This window comes from Gadus chalcogrammus, chromosome 9, assembly GCF_026213295.1.
Source record: "Gadus chalcogrammus isolate NIFS_2021 chromosome 9, NIFS_Gcha_1.0, whole genome shotgun sequence".
NCBI classification, from domain to species: Eukaryota; Metazoa; Chordata; class Actinopteri; order Gadiformes; family Gadidae; genus Gadus; species Gadus chalcogrammus.
In genome coordinates, this window is record NC_079420.1 from 7,091,496 (window position 1) to 7,106,142 (window position 14,647).

General features: G+C 48.7%; 1 protein-coding gene across 1 annotated transcript in view; it reads left to right on the forward strand.

The window, feature by feature from the left end:
- Positions 1–904: 904 nt before the first annotated feature.
- Positions 905–14,647, forward strand: part of prickle1a (prickle homolog 1a) — a 30,774-nt gene continuing 17,031 nt past the window's right edge. The window contains exon 1 of the mRNA XM_056597931.1: positions 905–1,179. The gene's annotated coding sequence lies outside the window, so the exon portion shown is untranslated. The remainder of the gene's footprint in view (positions 1,180–14,647) is intronic.

Genomic DNA, 14,647 nt, shown 5'->3' on the forward strand with positions numbered 1-14,647 from the left:
TTTCAAAATACATTTGATGTGAGATACAGCCGATGGCACAGAGTTAATTGAGTTGTTTGGGGGCGAGTTGTCGTTCCTGATGTCATGGGGAAGGTTCTCCCAGGTCACATCAGGTCAAAGGGTTCTTCAAAGGGCAAAGGGTTTGAAAAGTGATCTGATTTGTGCCCAAGACGTCCGCCTTTGAAAGCCTTGTACGGCTTTAATTGTACTTTGATCAATAGGGGGGGACTTAATCGGATGGTGTTTCTGTGGGGTGATTACGAAATGATAACAAAGCTGCCCGACTCCCCAAATGGATTGGGGTTCAGCAACAACAGACTCCAAACCTTTGGAGTCTGAGACTAGCAGGAAATCTGCGATATTTGGCAACAAACAGGTCTGCATAATTAAGTGACAGCCTCTTTGGTTAGGGACAGCGAACATATATGCTGCACGATAACAAATATATTATCCTCTTTCTGTAGCTGTGACAAGACGAAGAGGGACAGGGGACAAACTATGGACATGGTATGCTCGATAAGTACTGTGTAAATCAGTAAGTTAGTCGTCAAATCAGCGGGAAAGCAAAGCAAATCAATAAATAATACATCGTTATTGCTGTATTATTGCTATGTTAGTATGATTATAGCTATCAAAAAAACAATTCAAACTAACGTCCTGAAAACTTGTGGACACCATCCAAGCCATGGGCTTGTCAAGGCTGCCTATACTGCCAGCAGTAATTTAACCCCAGACCTCCTCATCGATAAGTTGATGGTAGTCGTTTTGACAGAGTCTAAAGCAGCCGCTCTGTCAAAACAGCGTTTAAAACTTACAGCGCGTATCTGCAGTGTTTTTCATTCTCATCACTCCCTGGGGGGCTGGGAAGGGGGGGGGGGTGTTTAAACCAATAGGCAGAGCGCATCGCTCATGCCGTTCTGCTGCTGGGAGTCCACAGTGCACACACTGAGATGCTGGGAGGCAGTTTGTAGGTGAACTCAACCTAGACTTATTCTGACTAGCCGATGTAACAACACCCCCACGTTACATTAATTTACCCTGCAGTGCTTGGGAGATCTCTCTGGTTTCTCTCCTGCTCTGGACGTTTGTCACCGTATGCCGATGAGACGCGGCGTGAAGAGTTTCTTCTGCTCAGGAATATCGCTTCTGGATATCGTTTCCACTGCAACTCAACACCGGGTGAGTGGAGAAGGTTTAAACACACCGCTGTAACAACAGCAGTGTATCGTTTTCTGTTTTAACATTCTGCAAGTGCAGCTTTGTAACTGTTCCGTCCCAAATTAACAGTGTAAAGTTTTCTGTGTGCGTGTAGGTAGGTGCGTGTGTGTGAGGGGGGTTTGTTTGTGAGGAAAATAAACGATGGTTTATCCTGCAGTGTTTCTCCCTATTGCATTAGATGACTTTTGACTTAAGCCAACTTTAGTCACACTTTCCCTTCTGCTTAAACTAAGAAACGTGGTGAGGGAGCGTGGGGCGTTGGGCGGGGAGTTCAGCCCCCCCGCGGAGCTCCAGATGCACGGTCTCAGCTGTCGCCTGTCACTGGGGTGACAACTGGTCGGCACCCCTGACTTGTCTGCCCGCTATCCCGTTCCAAATAGTCGGGATTAATGTATGGACTCAAGCACCCAGACCGTGTTGAGTGAGCGAGGCACTTGTCCCACAACACCGCTGACACACATGAGGAATGCCCAGCAGCCACTCTCCGGGTCAGACCGTGATGGATACGGTGTGATGGAAGCTTTAGTAGGTGAATGGTAAAGGGACTGCGTATACAGCGCTTCTTTCTTTTTTTTTTTACCAGTGGCCACTCAAAGCGCTTTACAATATTGCCTAACATTCACCAATTCACACACCGATGGCGGTGACAACCATGCAGGGCGAAAGCCAGGTCATAGGGAGCCGTTAGGGGGAGGTGTCTTGCTCAGGGACACCTCGACACTCAGCTAGGGAGAGCCGGGGATCGAACCAGCGACCATCCAACCAACCGCTCTATCTCCCGAGCCACATGCCGCCCAGTTTGCTTTCCTTGTCGGGGCGTACTTTGCATCACAGCGATGATAGGATGGGCCCAGTGAGGTAGCCTGCATTTTGACAAAGGGTTTAAGCATTGGGAAGAAGTTGCTGTGTTAGTTTAGTTGTTTTATTATAATTTTTTAAAGTGAGGGGTATTTTCTCTTTAGGAGACCGGGAGAAGATAAGCCAACATAAACACACGCCATTCAACCATGTTTATGTTCCCTCTTCGTTGGGTCTTTAACGTGTGACAGACCCCCTTCATCGGCGAGAGTGGGGGGAAATGGCACAAATGGGCCCGGCTTGCAATCTGTCACTGTGTCCACAGCTGAGGGGGGTGGGGGGATAGGAGGGGGTGCATGGGGAGAGAATAACAAACTGGTCTAGGAGCTCAGCCCGAAGACCCCACTTGCAACTTTACTTGTGCACGACCTCACTGCAGAGCAATTTCTTACGAATTAATCAAGGAGTAGAACAAATATATAAGTATATGTCTGTTTAATAAGGCCTATTGCAAAATCATATTTCTCTAATAATCAATATTTAATAGTAAGTTCATACGTTCCGTATCAATTTATGTGTACTTGTACTTATACCTTAATGCATATTACTTGAAACAATAAAGCAAAATGGGTTATTTGGCCTGATACACAATACGGGGAAGAAACTTTACAAATCAATGTGCTGCTGTCCCCTAGCGGCGGAAATGCGTCAAGTCACACAAACTGGAACACTACAAATTATATAATGACATGGTAAAGTCATTATAACAACAGCTGAAAACACATCGCATGTAATAGTTGATATCAGGAAATATCATATATATATATATATCATTCCCACTATATGGACATCACGTGCAGGCCTATTAGAGTTATATTCCCGAATTACAGTGCAGACAAAAGTCTGTTTCTGAATTCATGAAGTTATTTTATGTATTTTGATTAACTTAAGTCGCATAGATTTTTTTATTAATACACAAGATTTACTATCCAGCTGTGGAAATCTCAATGTTTAAAAGATATGGCAGGCAAGACTAACAGTCAGACAGGACTTGGCCCTCTCAGCGTGCATAAATCCTCTATTGTTAATATAAAATTATTTATAGGCTAATAATTCATAAGTGGCTATGAGATCTTGTTTGAAACGGCTTAAGCTGTTACGCGGCGTTTGCTCACGTCTTATTTCCGTGTTCTCATCTCCAGACTCGCATCCCTCTGAGCTAGATGTGTGTGCGGAACAATAAAAAGGCATAATCAATGAAATGTGAATGGGACATTCAACCGGAGCTGTGTAAAGTGTTGAGTCTGCCGTTGACCACCTTGGAGCTTCAGATCTCCAGCTCTTTAAACTGAACCATGTGCAGACCGTTTGTTTGTGGCATTTAGACGTCCATTGTTGTAACTCTGGTCTAGGATTAAGTCCTGGAGCCGTCTGGCAGGGCTCTGCTTATTCTTCTGCACACCTCAACGTGAGCCAGCCAGCCAGCCAGTCAGCTAGCCAGACAGCCAGCCAGCGAATGCCTTAGACAGGGAGGCTTGCCTAACAACATTAGCCGCCTTTGTGAGACTTCAAGATGCTGGGCTCCTGAAACACTGGGAGGCGTGGAGCCGGTGAGGGGGGGACGGGGGGTCACAGACGGGAAGCCAGCCGCACACGCACAGAGCTTGACATGCTCCAAGGTGTGTGTGTGTGTGTGTGTGTGTGTGTGTGTGTGTGTGTGTGTGTGTGTGTGTGTGTGTGTGTGTGTGTGTGTGTGTGTGTGTGCATGCGGTTGCATTCTCGCGCGTGAGCTTGTTTGCTGCATCTAGATGCATGAGCCATTAATCGGGGAATACCGAAAAAATAAATGGACCGTCGTCATTGCCTGTCTTTGCTTATCTGTATCCATAGCGTGCACGCGTCTATATGTGTGCACGTCAGCCCCCCTCCCCCCTCCTCCTCTTGTGTGTATACGTCGCTGACCACTGTTGATTCTAAAAAGGCCCGTGGCACTGAAATGTACACAGAGCCCTGTTTGTGCAGCGGGGCCGGCATGAATCAACCCCGTAGCGTCTGTGTAAATCGCCAGGCAAAGCCAAACACTCTGTCAGCCTTTTATCCCCCTTCGACGCTGCACTCCGGGCCCTCGCCAGCAGCCGGGGGGGGGGGGGGGGGGGGGGGGGGGGGGGGGGGGGGGCTAAAAGCAGCAGCAGCAGCAGCAGCGTCTGACAGGGCCGTGGCCGCTGTGTGTCAGTAGGGAGGGCCGACAGGGGAGGCCTGTCTTCTACTGGCCTCCGACTGAAAGGGATGCGGCACTGTCAGAGGAGGGCCTCGGAGGAGCAGGGAGAGAGAGAGAGAGAGAGAGAGAGAGAGAGAGAGAGAGAGAGAGAGAGAGAGAGAGAGAGAGAGAGAGAGAGAGAGGGAGAGAGAGAGAGAGAGAGAGAGAGAGAGAGAGAGAGAGAGAGAGAGAGAGAGAGAGAGAGAGAGAGAGAGAGAGAGAGAGTGAGAGAGAGAGAGAGAGAGAGAGAGAGAGAGAGAGAGAGAGAGAGAGAGAGACACCGACTTGGAAGCAGTTTGTGGTATGGCTACAAATGTGGCTTTTCTAAACACCGGTGGTCCTCTCCCTCTCAGGGGCTCATAAAGGGATGTGATCAACAGAGCCACGGTCGTCCTGTGAGCCAGACTCACGACGAGACATCCGAGGAGCAACCCCCAAGGCCGGCGCTGATCTCTGGGGGCAAGGAGGGAGTCCTGACCTTGGTGTTGTTTTTGGTTATTTAACCCCGTCCTGTAAGGCCACACCACCACCACCACCACCACCACCACCACCACCACCAACACCGCCACCCTGTAAGGCTCAAACATGCCTTCATATGGGTGGGATCCACCCCACACATTGAATCCACATGCTGGGAACAACCTGAGCAGCGATTAGAGGTAGTTAGCGACGTTGCGCTTGGAGGCACGGGCTGCTTCATTAGGAAGGGTGAGGGGAGATGATCACGGTGGTGGGGATGATGTTAGTGCAAAACAGGCTTGGCACACACACACACACACACACACACACACACACACACACACACACACACACACACACACACACACACACACACACACACACACACACACACACACACACACACGTCAGGTTTTAATGCCACGCCAGAGCTAGGCTAACCACACGCAGCGTAATTGTGGGGTCCAACCGTAAGACCTCCGCGATGATGAAAGTCGTGCTTTACACACGCATAGGAACACGCACACATACCTACTCACATGCACACGCACACACACACACACAAACAAACACCACACATATATACATTCAGACACACACATTATCTCACACACACACACACACACACAGATAGACATTCACACACATACACACACACACACACACACACACACACACACACACACACACACACACACACACACACACACACACACACACACACACACACAGATAAACATTCAGACACACACACACTCAGTCACGCCCCTCATCACTCACATGGATTCCCTGAACTGGTGAAGGACTGAGTGCGTCATAATCACATATACAGTGCAGTACAGTGTGTACACAGAAAACGGGATCATTATCAGAGAATAACAGATGTTAAAACGCAAACATGTATGGGCAGCAGTGACCCCCAGCGGTGCCGGTATTTGGAAAATAGATTTGACCCGCCTTGACACGGACCGGGCTGGGCTCAGCAGGCCTACGTTGACCTCCCCACATCCACCAACAATTGCTTTTGGCAACATATTGAGCTCTATGTACACAATCACATAGAGACAGAGGGAGGGAGAGAGAGACAGAGAGAGAGAGAGAGAGAGAGAGAGAGAGAGAGAGAGAGAGAGAGAGAGAGAGAGAGAGACATAGGGAGGGAGAGCCAGAGAGAGAGAGAGAGAGAGAGAGAGAGAGAGAGAGAGAGAGAGAGAGAGAGATGGAGAGAGGGAGAGAGAGAGAGAGAGAGAGAGAGAGAGAGAGAGAGACAGAGGGAGAGAGTGAGAGAGAGAGAGAGAGAGGGAGGGAGGGAGGGAGAGAGAGAGAGAGAGAGAGAGACAGAGAGAGAGAGAGAGAGAGAGAGAGAGAGAGAGAGAGAGAGAGAGAGAGAGAGAGAGAATGAGAGTGAATGAGAGAGAGATGGAGTGAGAGGCAGAGAGACAGAGCGATAGAAAGAGACAGAGACCGAGAGGGAGAGAGTGAGGGAGACATTATCCTGATAAAGCTATTAAGGAGAGCTGCTCATTTCCCAAGCGCACTGCTGGGGATTCAGCTTTCCGGACCCCTGGCTGAAAGTATGCAACACCATCAGCCCCCGACTCCCTTTCCTCAGTGTGTGTGTGTGTGTGTGTGTGTGTGTGTGTGTGTGTGTGTGTGTGTGTGTGTGTGTGTGTGTGTGTGTGTGTGTGTGTGTGTGTGTGTGTGTGTGTGTGTGTGTTTCTGTGTGTGTGTGTGTGTGTGTGTGTGTGTGTGTGTGTGTGTGTGTGTGTGTGTGTGTGTGTGTGTGTGTGTGTGTGTGTGTGTGTGTGTGTGTGTCTGTGTCTGTATGTGTGTGTCTCTCTCTCTCTGTAGACCTGTTGGCATTGTCAACGGGTGTTGACGCGGTATGGGAGATAGTGGGGAGGGGAGGTGCGAGGGGAGATGCTGCGGAGGGGAGAGGGGAGAGTCAGCTGGGATGGATGACGCGCTAAAGGTCACACTGGTTTATAAATGGACTGGGCCGAGCCATGGATTCTCTGGCGATATTTCCGTGGATTTATTATCTTTTGCCTGGCTTAAGGAGGGGTTGCTACGGTCTGTTGTACGGGGTCCATGGTATTTAACCTGGAATCCTGTTATACACGGGTGTTTGCACAGTTCGGTATCAGCTCTGTGCACCTCAGCTTGAGTCCTGAGCCAACCGTCAGTAAATCCTCAATTGTTGGGGGCGTAATCGCTGCAACAGATTTTGTTATTCGACTCGTTGGAATAGATCCGAAAGAAAAACACATCACTTGTCTCATAATCGTCTCCTCTCGCGAGTTTCAAGTATTACTTTCCTCCCAGTTGTGGACAGTATTTATCAAACACTATCCCCTTCCACTGTTGACATAATAGATTCCTTAACCAGTGTTATACTGTATAATAACTCTTCATTGTACATCCCACCCTACACACCGATACTTCAGAAACACAGTATATTCCTGGACGTTCATGAATAAGATTGGAGTGGCTCCAACACACCTCTTAGTTGAGTGAAACCAATCCTCAGGCTCAGCAGAGATCTAACAGCCTACATGGAAGAGATTTGTTCTGTAATCAACTGGGTGGGGCTACGAGGGCTGAGCAGCCTTTTTCATCGGATGAATGTGTTGTTCCAGCAGCGGTGGTGGTGGTGGTGTTGTCCCTGGGTTAGTTATAGGAGCCACTACAGCCTCCCATGGTGTAGTGGCTCTGACCGGCTGTTTTTTCAATTTGTATGTTCCTTATTCATTTCTGAATAACACCACCACCACCACCACCATTTCTGAATAACATCTATGCCAAGTGGGTGCTACACACTGATGGTGGTTAGTGAGGTCCCCCCTTCACTGTAAAAGCGTCTTTGAGTGTCTAGAAAAGCGCTATATTAATTCAATCCATTATTATTATTATTATTATAAAATATTTTTTTGGTTTTATTTGGTTAAATTCATTCATAAAAAATCAATCCAATCAACTAAAGCTCAGGCGCCAGAGCAGCATTGTCCCTTCCCCCTTTCCATTTCCTACGTACAACAACATTTATCTTTCCTATTAAAGGCCTTAGGCCACATCTGTAATCATAGGCCCGGTCCCGGTGAAGGTGGACGCAGGAACAGGGCCAGGCTGCAGGTGGGTCAATATTGACCCAGAGCCAATGAGTTAGATATAGTCCCTAGCAGGGCAGATCTCCAGCCTAACAATAGCCCCACTGAGCGGACAGAGAGGGGGTTCGTTTGGCCGGCACAACCTCTACTGCTGCCGCGACGGGGTGCCTGCGAATGGGCAAATCGGAGAGGCGTGCTTTTGTTTGCTAGGTTCATATTCTCTTCCTGTTTTGGGATGGCTTCCAAAAGAATGATGAAACCTTAGAAAAACACAAAGAGAGGCCGACCACATGTGTGCATTGTTTGAGTGGCTCACGTGTGTGTGTGTATGTGTGTGTGTGTGTGTGTGTGTGTGTGTGTGTGTGTGTGTGTGTGTGTGTGTGCACGTGTGCACCTGTGTGTGCATGTGTGTGTGTGCATGTGTGCACGACGTGTGTGTGTGTGTGTGTGTGTGTGTGTGTGTGTGTGTGTGTGCATGTGTGTGTGTGTGTGTGTGTGTGTGTGTGTGTGTGTGTGTGTGTGTATGTGTCTGTGTGTGTGTGTGTGTGCATGCATCTTTGTGTGTTCGTGTGTATAGTTGTAGTGCAAATGTCCACTGAATAAAAAAGACATCACATCAATGGCTCGAATCAAAAACAGACAAACAAGCACTTTGTACCTCCACTCCTGGTGACAAGGACCGAGCGACCCCCGTCACATGCTAACCTTATCCCCAGACATGCTGATTGAAAACACTTAGTTGTCAGTAATGACCCCCGTGCTATGAGCTCCAGGAATAACAGCGAGCCGCTAAGCAGGGCTGGATATACAGGCCCGGCCTGCTAAGAATAACAGGCTCCCAGCGCAACACATGCCAGGCCCTAATCACCCCCAAGCCTGCCCTGATGGACCTTTGGTGCTGGCCTCAGGCCTCTAGAGGGGACGGCTGGCATCTGGGACACACACACATATACACTTGTACGACACACAATCACACATACACTTGCATGTGCAGGCACGCACAAATGTGCAGAAACACACACACACACACACACAGTGACAGGAACCCACACAAACACACACACACACACACACACAGACACACACACACACACACATGTGTGTGTGTGTGCGAATACACACAGACAGACACACACAAACGCGTGTGCACCTACACACACATAAGATACGCGCACGCACACTCACACACAAACACACACATACATATATCATCTATACAATACACAAGTGATTCACAAGTGATGTGAAGCACTTTATCTCACTTTATCTCCACAAGTACAACAAACCAAACCAAACAAAACTGAAACAAAACGTTTGAGGTGTCGGAGGCCAGCTTCAACCAGCTAGTCTTTGTTTGGGCCCTCAGTTCCCAGCCAGCTGTGTGGGGGGCCACGGCAGGGGCATAAGGCCCCCCCCCCCCGTCCATGGCCACGGTCAACACTGGCTGGCCCTCCTCAGCCAGCCAGTGTCCCGTCGGACGTCCCAGCCGCTCAGCCTTGGCTCTCATAATAATAATGTGGAATAAAGGAGGAGGGGAGGGAGGGAGGGAGGGAGGGAGGGAGGGAGAGAGAGAGGACCATGACTCCTGGCTTAGTGTTCTCACCCTCGACTACACCACCCCTCTCCATTCTGTCTCGGGGACCCTTAGCCACACAAAGAGGTGAAGGGGTCAACTACATCAAAAAGTATAATGGAGGGGGGCCTTTAAAACGGGAGGAGAAGAGGTGGTGATGGTGGTGGTGTGTGCGTGTGGTGGGGGGGGGGGGGGTCATTTTCAGTTTTTTAACTGCCACCTTAATGACTTAAATTGTGTCCTATTAAGCAGGGACAGGGGAGGAATCATCCTTGCTCGCAGGAGTCCCAGTTTCCCTGTGTGCGGTGCCAGTGGAGCATGTGTTTCATTAGAGCGCTCCAAAGGGACTGGTCCTCCAGGAATGTTAATCATTAGTGGGACCCTGGACGGAGCAGCTCCTAACTGTTTCTGAGTATTGTTAGATTCCAATGGTTTCCCCTTTTGAAGCCTCCACTGCTTGGCTAAACGCTTCCATGTGTGGAAACTGCCAGGTTTTATTTTTTTTGTGTTTTTTTTTTTACTTGACTACAGCATCTTTCTGTTCCGCCGATCTTCTAACAACTTGCTCCGAGCGCTCGTGTCGGAGTCACGGCGTCGTTCGTTGTTTGGGCTTGATTGATCCATGTGTTTATCTCGAGGCTGACCGAACGCACAGGAAACGGGACCCTTTGTACCTTGGAGAGGACCGGAGCGTTGAACTCCCGAGTTCACCCCGAGCGACAGGCCCATATGTGAAACGGTTATGATTGTATTTTCAACGCGACGTACGCTCAGGTCTAGGGGGGGGACTGGGACGACATTCGCTTAGCAACATTTTGACAGCTTCAATATTTGTGAAGAATATGGCTTTTTGAAATAAATGGAAAATCCCCAAAATACAAGACAGAAAAAAGGTTAGACCACACATGAAAGTGTCGCTTTTGTCAGTGTATAGTGTGAGAAGCAGTCCATTCATGTCTCTGCTGTGTGTGCATGTGTGTGTGTGTGTGTGTGTGTGTGTGTGCGTGCGTGCGTGCGTGCATGCGTGCGTGCGTGCGTGCGTGCGTGTGTGTGTGTGTGTGCGTGCGTGTGTTTCCCCGTGTGTCCATGCGTGCGCGTGTGTGGGTCTGTAATGTGCGAGCGCATGTGTGCGTGTGTGTGTGTCTGTGTCTGTGTTTGCGCGCGCGCATGTGTGTGTGTGTGTGTCTAGGGTGCCACGGGCCTTTGTTGAGTTATAGTGTCCTCAAATAAAAAGGGGGCTTCCTCTCTGAAAGTGCCCCAGGGGCAGTGAACCCTCAGCTTCCAATTGTTCCCAATGAGCTCCTGCTTTTACAACTAGGTGAGAGGGAGTCATGCCCGGCCTGAGTTACGGCGAACGGTCTGCTCTGTACCTTGACAGACGTCTCAGCAATCACTACCGGGACTACAGGAAGCAGTGGAGCGCTGGTGTGGGACATGAAGACCGAGAAGAATCTCCATTGAAGGAGAGGGATTTTGTATTGTTTGGACGGAGACATCCAGACTGGTGTTTAGCGTATCTATTTATACGATTTCAGTCTAAAATAGCCTAGCCTACCAAGAAGCATGGAGATCCCAGGGAACCTTATTTTGTTGACACAATGTTTTTTTTTCCACCGTTATCTAAAATAAAGGATTGTGTATTATTTCGCTCTCATCCACACCTCCTCATTGCCACCCATCGTCTGAGTTAACTCAACCCCTTGTGCCATTCCCAATGCCTCATCCTTTGAGGAACACATGGTCTTCCCATCGAGGTCAAGTGCCAAGCGGGAATGCCTTTACTGTTTCATTTCAGTAAATTCAATTTGTCAGAAAGGGCCGGCTATAAGCTCTCCTCAGCGTGTCGGTGTGAAACTGTAAAAAGAGGGGTTACCGGAGGGTGAGGCAGGCTAACAAGGCCTCGGTCTGGCCTGCTTTTGTCAGCCCCAATCTCGCTAAGTCAATACCGATGCACCCACCGCTCCACCAATTGACCTTTACTTCTCTCTTTGAAAGCGTCCAAAAAGGGGGATTGTTGTTACAGTGGAGCGAACGGCCTTTACTGCCTTTATGGCCGAGGGCTTTTGTTGGCCCCTGTGTCCTGCTAATACCCGCTGGCAAGTCATTCGACTCTTTTTTTTTTTAATGATCAGGTCGCTCACAAACCAATGGGTGCTATTCTCACCAATGACCCCCAATGACAGTAAACGGTCGCATATTGTAGTGCTGGTATGGGAGGAGGATGACTGACCTTACCTTAGCCCTCCCCCTTCTCCAGGGCTAGAGCTATAGGGCTCAGGGCCCCAGCTCATACACAACATAAGCAAGTGTGAGCCAACACTGCTCTATCCCTTCTATTAACGGCCCACTCTGCCGGGACTGTGTTTCGGCACCTACCTCGTACATTCTGGGCGAACCCTTGCAACAATAAATCTCCTTAGTAGTTATTGCTTTAAAAACCCTTAAGAATAATTGTAATATCGTAAACACCATATGATTTAAGGAGAGGCGTGTATATTCTTGGATCATCTTGGTATTGGTCCTTCCTCATCTGCAACTAGCGAGCGTTTTTATCCTTGGTGGTTCAAACAAAGTCATGAACTTCAATCCACCCAAGGGGAGAAACATTAGTTGAAACCATTGAGGGGTGATAGCTAAAAAGATAAAGCTCACTGACCATGAGGTATTGCAATCTTAGAAAAACAAGATCGTGGCTTCCCAGCCGTCCCAGCGCTGGATTTTAAAGAGAGGGAGAGCGAGTTCGGACCGAGAGAAGAATGTGGTTTTATCGCGGCGACCGTGTCAGTGCACGGTCAGTCCTGTGTCAGGACACGCCAGGGTGCCGGCAGCACCTAGCGGCGAACCCCGGCGTGTGTTTTTATTTATTTACTTCTCTTTTACAGCGGTCACAAGGTGCAGACCAGGTGTGAGGTGCTGTACAGGTCGTTGCGGCTCTGACAGGCCAATGGGCCGTAAAGCCTCGGGGAGCAGAGATTTATGGGTCATCTGGAGCTCCCTGCAGGGGGTCAGAAGTCAGGGATATTTCACAACTATCTTAGGCATACCGTGAACTGTGAAACAAGAGAGACGCCTAACAATAGTAGTGGCACGTCGTCGGCGAGGGGACGCTAGCTGTTTCACACCGGCGGGCCACCGTTGAGCTGCTAGGCCTATCTGTTGTAGCAACAGTAACCAACTCGTTAACCAGGTCTTTCTCTCCCTCGTCGAAGCGTGTTTCCATTTGGCTTTGTCAGAGATCGTAATTGTTTTTTTTTTTTTTTTTTTTTTATTACGAGACCAGAGCTTGAAATCACTTTGATGAAGGAGTGCAGACTTTACTGACCGAGTAATTGGTTTGATACCGGTCAAGAACCACGTAGCCTGCTTCAGAACATTAAAGACTAAAACGCAATTCCCCAAATTAGTGCGTCATGCAATCAAGAAACACTCTCACAAGCACCGCTTTGCAGCTATCACAAACTCAAGCAAACACACACACACACACACACACACACACACACACACACACACACACACACACACACACACACACACACACACACACACACACACACACACACACACACACACACACACACAGAGACACATATGTAACTTGTAAAGACAGTAAAATGGTTTAAGGTAGAGCAACTCTGGAACGACAGATACTGAGGCCAGTAAGCAGACCGGAGTGTCCCTATCAGCAATGTGTAAGACCTTCATTCATTCAGTGGTTGGTCGTTTCCCTGCTAAATTTTACTAATCTACCCATTTGTTCCTGTGTTAACCTTGAAAGGCGCCTGTAATGTGTGATTTGCAGGTGCCATTCACGGATGTGGATGGGTCCGTTTAGAACAGAGTGGACCTGTTTATCGTCTTCCCAATCCAACGCACTAACTTTGTCAAAGGTAATAATCATGAGAAAACATCAAACAACAAAATATTTGATGCCCTGTCATAAAACAATTTCTTGACCGGACCCGATACTAGCCTTCAGTCGGTAAGTCAGTAAGTCAAGTGTATTGATATCACCTTCCACACAGGTCAAACGTGACCGAGTGCTTTACATCAATCAAATAAATTTGATGAAACATAGACAACCATCAACAGGCAAAACAAATATAGGGCTACCCAAAAGTCTTTCTAAAAGCTGTCAACTATTGGCAAAGTTAGTTATTTTTGTGTTGACTTGGGTCCCCCCCACCGCATAGGCAGGATGTTGTGTGCCCCCCCCCCCTCTAAGACTTGCTAATGGAGTACAGTGCCCGGTCTTTGGGGCCAACACAAAGGCTTGTGGTGAGTGGGGACTCCTACTGTGAACAGTCCTCCCCTCTCCCTGGCCTTGGCTGCTACAATGGCTTTGTGGCAGTGAGCTCGCAGACACACACACTAACCCATAGACATACATGCAAAGACACACACACACACACACACACACACACACACACACACACACACACACACACACACACACACACACACACACACACACACACACACACACACACACACACACACAGAAACACACCTTTAGACTAACACACACACGTACACACACGTACACACACAGAAAGCATGCACACTTTGACGCACACCTACACACATACATCTTGAGACACACACACCTTCAGACACACACACACACACACACACACACACACACACACACACACACACACACACACACACACACACACACACACACACCTTCAGACAGACACACACACACACACACACACACACACACACACACACACACACACACACACACACACACACACACACACACACACACCTTCAGACAGACACACACACACACACACACACACACACACACACACACACACACACACACACACACACACACACACACACACACACACACACACACACACACACACACACATACACTCAGACGTCATCCCTTCTCACATTTAAAAATTAAACAAGACTGTTAACATGTTGATCTGGACATCCTCGTAAAATGCAACGCTTTGTCTCCGAGCCTCAGCGCACGGGAGCCCTCAGCTGGATCAACACGGCTCTAAAAGACGGGGCACATGCATGCGTACGGCGGCCCTTAAACACCACAGTGTCTTCTATAAAGCTGACCCGTTGTAAAGAAAGCAACCAGAGGAACACAAAAGACCAGCCAAGGTGTGAGTGTCCGGAGTTTGACCCGGAACGGTGGCTTTTGTTTTCTCAGACAACAGGAAGAGCCTCACCTTCTGACATTCCTGGAGAGGTGAAGGAGAGGGA